Below are 7301 nucleotides of genomic sequence, written 5' to 3' on the forward strand. Positions count from 1 at the left end.
CATTTGTGTTTATTTTTACAATAACAGTTGTAAACCTCATTTTTAATTTTTCAGTTAATTTTATTAATTTATTCAAATATATTAATGATCCTTATGTGGGAATTGAAAATAAATTATTACCAATTATAATGAAGGTATCAAAATAGTAAAAGAAAACTATTTATTGTTAACCAACGTTTGCAGGGCTGTCAGATTAAAACTGTGTCGTCCGCTCTGTTTCAATGACCCGAACATCTTCCTACAATCTACTTCATACGTTCAACTATCTTCTTCCAATATGAATAAAATATATCATTATAATCTCAACATTCTTTATTCATTCACTTAAATCTTCAACATTTCAGCCGTTTGGCATATTTTTGTTATATTTCAAATTCTATTTTAGTATTAAAACCTACCAAATTTAATTATAAATTATTAATGTCATATACAACCATTCTGATCACAAATTAACTTTACTTAATATTGTAATATCCTCTTTTTAAGTAAATAGTTATTTTTTTTATATAAATGATTTTTAGTATGATTTTATTTTTATGTATCAATGTTAAGTATTGTTTATTTATGTTATTGAACAAAAAAACAAGCTAACCACTTTTCATCAGTCAAATATGGAGTAAAAATACCTTATTCAAAATAAAGAAGATGGCGGCACCCTTTGGTGTCCTTTTCGAAGTCTGTTGAATTGCGGCCATGTTGAGCAGATTCAAATATTTTAAACTTTATTTATCTTCCCATCATGTTTCTAATTACAGTAAATTCAAGAAAAATAGAAGTAGAAAAATAAGTGTTAAAGTGTTAATATTCATAAAGAAAATAATAAGAAAAAACTCAAAACTGTGTCCTACAATCGATATTCACATCAAACATCTCGATAACAGGATGTTTGGTTTAGAGCTCACTCGTTGCTTAGGTGGGAGAGGGATGACAGCTTCTGGATGCAGGATCTATGGTCAATATAATTGATGCAGGAGGTATGGAACATCCCTTTGTCTACTCTCACTGGTAGACATCTAGACTCATCCAAAAAGTTAAAGTCACTCTTTGTTTTGGATCGTCGGGATGACATGTATTGAAAACTATTAGAGGACCAAATGTTTTGTTTAAAAACAGTGCTAATTTGTGAAATAGAAGTCATAAAAAACCATCAATCATAGAAGAGCATAAATTGGTTACTGTTGCTCAACATATAATTAAGTATAATTGTAAAAGTTTTATTAAAGATAAGTGTTCTGATTGCCTAGAAACCCGCCTTGAGATTATGAGTCTATTATGTTATAAAATTTATATAAATTTCTCCTATCTGTTTGAATCTAAGCTATACTTAAGAAATGAGAATTAAGTAAAAACTATTAAAATTCCTTTTAGATACTTCAATTAATTTTTAATATTTATGATATATATTATCAATTTTATTTTAATATATACATAAAATAAATTATTATATTTTAATGTTATAACAAAATCTGTACAGGGTGATTATAGGAGTCTCAAAAATATATGTAGGAAGAATACAAAATAGCCGCTGTTTCATCACATTAAAAAATATATTTTTTCATTCGGAGCTCCATATCTTTAAAATTATCAACAAAACTATAAAACCTAACAGAAAATCATTCAAAGTAGAACAAATTTCCTAAAATATGAGCACTAACAGAGTTATTTACGTTCAATAGTTCCCGAGATATAGTTTTTTAAAAAGCAACATTTCATAAAAAAATCAGAAGTTTTTAAAATTAATTTTGAGAACACTATTTATCAGGAATCATTTGAAGAACAGATGTCTGCTAGTGCTTAAAATTAATGCTATTTGAATGTATTATAAAGTAGTTTATAACGTATATCTTAGTAGGAATAGTAGTTTTTATAATATTTGACAACATAAGTTCACAAACTGTTGATTTTTAGTTGTTCGGACAAAATATTTGGATTTAAGAAGAACTATATCTCAGGAACCATTTGACATGTCGATGTCTATTAGCACTCAAATTAAAGCAAGTTAAATGTCCTATAAAGTAGTTTATAACATCTTTGTAGTAGTAGTAGTTTCTATGATTTTTTGACAAAACATAGATTTTTAGTTGTTCGGACAAAATTGTTAGATTTTTGAAAAACTATATCTTAGGAAGTATTAGATCTACAGATGTTTGCCAGCACCCAAAATGAAGCTAGTTTAACATATTTTAAAGTAGTTTATGACACGGATCTTCGTATGGATAGTAGTCTTTATGATATTCCCATATGAATATAAAACTTTGTTCGAACTACTAAAAATAAATTTATTTTAGAAAATATCAAGAAAACTAATATGCCTATAAAGATAAATGCAATAACCTACTTTAAAGTTCATTTAATATGAGTGCTAATAGACATCTACACATCAAATTGTTTCTGAGATATAGTTCTTCATATATCCACATATTTTGTCTGAACAGTTAAAAGTCAATATTTTGTGAATTTATGTTGTCAAATATTATACAAAATTCTATTCCTACTAAGATATATGTTATAAACTACTTTATAGTACATTTAATAGCATCAGTTTGAGCACTGGTAGACATCTGTTCTTCGAATAATTCCTGAGATCTAGAATTCCCAAAATTAATATAAAAACTTTTTTTTTTTATGAAATGTTGTTTTTTAAAAAACTATATTTCGGGAACTATTGAACGTTAACAGCTCTACCAGGGCTCGTATTTTAGTAAATTTACTCTTCTTTAATTGATGTTCTATTAGGTTTTTTAGTGTTGTTGATAATTTTAAAGATATGGAGCTCTGAATGAAAATTTTTTTTTAATGTGTTGAAACAGCGGCTATTTTGCATTTCACCGACATATACTTTGCAGACTCATCAATTTTGACTAGTAATTATACATAATTTTTATTAATGCAATGAAAAATTGGGGTAAAATAACTGACTTTTTTTCCACCGGTTCTTGTACTATAATTAATTGAACTAATAATGCACCAAAAACATAGTTCAGTTTCAATATCAACCTCATCTTTCTATCTCAAGTTTTTGAGATATTATTTTTTAAAGGAATTTCCAAGAAAATCACTTTTTTCTATTGAATAATTTAAATTTCTCTAACTCCAATATTTTCTTATTCCTATGAAAAGAGCATCCAATATGCAGGAACATATTTCTTTGTTTTGTGATCCTAGGAGCAAAAGCAACTTATTATTAAAACAAAAAAGAATAATTTTCTGAAAGACTCAGTAGAATCTCACGCAATGGATGATGAAGCTCTTCAAAGTGGAACAAAACAGTGGTTTCTAAGAAATAAAAGGAAGACGGTCTGGGTGCGATCAAAGAAAAATTCAAATAGTGATTAAACTTTTTATATTTAGCAAACTTTTCGTCCTATGTTGTAGAGATTCATCAGGGCTAAAAAGATACAAACACATAAATAACTTTTACGTAAATGAAAAATTAAAAAGATATACTGTGAAACATAAAAATTATTCTTATTTAATTTATTTATCATATACGGTCAATCAGCAATCTTCCAATTTCTGAGAAATATTTTTTTTTTCTGCTTTTTTATGTAGGTTATTTGACCGCCACCCAGACCATCTTACAATTAATTACATATCATTGGTTTACAAGTGAAAAATTGAAGTGTTGAGATATTTGGTGATAATTTTTTTTTTAGTTATGGAAATACTAATTTTACTTTTTATAAGCAGATTTTTATAATATTAATTAATTCTTTGGAGTTTAATCACTTTAAAATTTTAGACTGAAAAAAACAAAACAAATAACTTAAACTAGAGAATTTTGATTTAATGTGTTTCACTTATAAGCCGACAATTTGGTCAACTAATACTTTCAATTTGATAATTGAATTTGTAATTTTAAAAATTACAGTCTTTTATTTCTTAATCCAAAGAGTAATGATAAATCAATAGTATTATATATCTCTGGTAAATTAAAATACTTTTGCAATTTTTTACTTTATTTTACTCTCCTTGACAATCTTTCTAGTTTTTTGTGCCCATTTTTAAGTCTAATCTTTCTTGTTTGAAGTTATTCATTGATGACTGTGTTAACAAGTCATTTTTATCTAAAATTCATTAATAAAACTACAATAATACTTTTGCAATTTTTTACTTTATTTTATTCTCCTGACAAACTTTCTAGTTCTTTGTGGCCATTTTTAAGTCTGATCTTTCTTGTTTTAAGTTATACATTCATGTCTATATCAACAAGTCATTTTTATCTAAAATTCATTAATTAATGGTTCATAAGAGTGATACTTATGGTCATCTGAAATATCCAATAAAAAGTTTTAGTTGTTTATTAATGCCAATAGATGGAGCTAAAACATAGTTACCAATAATGCCAACAGATGGGAGTAATAGCATTCTTTTATTCAAGCAAGATGTTATTGAGGCCCTTTAAAGAATAAAAAATAATGATTTTTTTTATTACTTGAATAATTAAAATTTTTTCCTTAATAAGGTGTTCTTTCTAAAAAAGCTCAGTTTTCACTAAGGTAATATTCTTTTGATTTATTTAAAAATGTAAAGATTAATCAATATGAATTGAGAATGCTTTAGGTGGGAATATAAATTGATTTGTAATTAAATATTAAATGTGTGAATTATCAAGTAATAAGAAAGATTGTTTTACAATTTTGTCGAATGTTACAAAATTAGCAACTAAGGTAAATTTATACACTTACAACATAATTACATAAAATATTTTTAAAATCTCTCAAGGGGAGGCTATGCACATGGGAAAACCGATTTCATTGAAACTTTTGGTTATATTAGGTCAACAAATATTAAACATATATCAGAGGGTTCTTGCCAATTCGTCCTAGGAGCCAAGGAATAAAAAAAACAACATATTTTTAGAAAAATTTATGTTATCACATACCGCCTTGTATGATATTACATACCAATTGATTTGCTCTTTGTGTATAATAAGAATTATATATCATTCGTCATATTGAATGAGTTTAAGTGTGTACAAAATCACAAAAACCAAAAGTCGCTTGCAGTAAAGTATACAAAAAAAGATTGGAGAAGTTTGTCGGGGGGTGCGGTCAGCAAAGAACAACATAAATAAACAAAACCATATTTATTTATTTTATGCCGACGTTTCGACCTGAGTTTCAGGTCTTCATCAGGGGGTTGTGGCGTAGAAGGTAGGCTAGTAACTGATTATTTAGGTTGTTCTTTGCTGACCGCACCCCCCGACAAACTTCTCCAATCATTAATCTACAGTCAACTATCTACACCTCATTATACAAAAAAAATATTGTTTAAGAAAAATCAATTTTGTCAGATTCGGTTTAAGGTTTTTAAACCCTTAAATACTAATTTTCACAAAAAATATTTTACTTGCCATTTCGCAATGTCAATTGGTCTGAATTTTTTCATTGGCGTACACAAGAATAGGGTACTGCCAAATATATTTAGTTTGAATTGATGATTTTTTGAAGAATCTAAAAACGAATTAGAATATTTTTTTTTAAATATTTTTTTTGGCCTACTATATAAGAAGTGATATTTTGATATAGTATGTATTTTATCTCATTTAATACAATTTTCAATATTATGCCGTTATTCTTCATCCGAAAAAAAATCGATTGGTATATAATTACCTCACAATGTCATTATAGCAACATAGTTTCATAATAATTTAGACCGACTAACCTACCAAAATGGTTTAAGATATTTTTTTATAAAGAAATAAAGTTGATATTTGTTTTAGTGACCCGAAAAACCCTTGGATACAAATTTTCGTTATAATAAAAAAATATTAATGTTTTGCTCAAAATGTCCACTTCTTATCTGTTCTCGAAAATCACAATAATTGCAATAAATTCAAAACGATACCAATAAACTACAGGGAACTAGGTAGGGCCTTAGGACACAAAATGATACAAATTGGACCTTCGTAAACAAATTAGAAACGGAGATATAAAATAAAACTTTTCTTGATTTGAAACTAATTTTTCTCTAAAATTAAGCAATTAAATCTAAAATATATTCATATGAGTCGAAATAGGGGAGGGGGGGAGTTTAAATTTCCAAAAGTTTTATCTTGGATCTGGACAACATTGTGAGGAGTTAGGAAATTATTTCGTGAACGCTGGACATCGCCAGAAATAAAATATTCTCCAAAATAATATCAAGCCCAAAGTTTTATAATTTTTGATTTATATGAAACTTGGAGAATTGGCAGTTGAAACGAAGGTACTATTCGTCGGTGGTTTGAAAACTTTTTGGGTGGAGACAGATTTGGATAACCGACTTTGGGGAAGACCTCCACCAGTAATTGACGATGATGAACTTTTGTTGGCTTACTCCAGAAAGAAAGCCTTACAACAGGACCTGAGTTGAAGGACTTGAGGTACAAGTGCATCGACACTTGAAGATCATTGGTTGGTAAAGTAAAAAAGGTAGATCTATGGGTACCTAATGAACTTGATGAGTGGTAGCAGCGTTATGAGGCATGCGTTTTTTCATTGCTTACTAGGCTAAAAAACGAGCCTTTTCTCGAAAGGATAATCACCTGTGATGAAAAGTAGATTGTACATGACAAGCAAGTCAGGTCATGGGTTAAATATAGACCAATATTCATTCATACCGTTTAGTTATATTAATATTTAAGTTAATTAATATTTATTCATTCATAATTTTAGCCAATTTTTTTAAAGTTGCTCGATTTTATAAATACTTAACTCACCTCTTACCATTTAAATAAATATTTCAAAGATGACATAAGACTGTCGCCAACTCGTCCGTTTAGGGGGTTGTTATCTGTTAATGTTTTGGATCTCTTTGATTTATTTCGTAAGCAAATATTTTTGTACTGATTTCAGTCTTAATTTAGTAAGTGACAAAAGTTTCGTATTTTCGAAGTAAAAGTTTTTCATAACAGACATATGACCCATTTCATTTGAATAACGAGATATCAATAATTATATGCGCACGACCTTTTTCATAGTTGGATGGTAATTTACTGACCTTAACGTGTTTCAGAGCAGGTGATATCGAGAGGCTTTTGGCTTGTTAATGCTAGCGAATACATGCATGCATAATCATCCCTTAATGAGTTCTTATAAGTGATATTAACATCTTTTATCGAGTTTATTATGATCTTTTATCTTTATCATAATATATCCGTTGTATCTCTGAACAAAATAATAATCGAGTTGGTTGGGATGAAATTAAAATAAAATGGGATGAGTTGAGTGGTAGGAGCCCAAAATAAGAATGTCAGAAAATATCGTTAAAAAAAATATATATATCAATATTTTTCCCCATATTATATATTCCCAATA

Source organism: Halyomorpha halys, unplaced genomic scaffold (assembly GCF_000696795.3).
Source record: "Halyomorpha halys isolate HHAL.00 unplaced genomic scaffold, Hhal_1.1 Scaffold92.1, whole genome shotgun sequence".
Classification (NCBI taxonomy): Eukaryota; Metazoa; Arthropoda; class Insecta; order Hemiptera; family Pentatomidae; genus Halyomorpha; species Halyomorpha halys.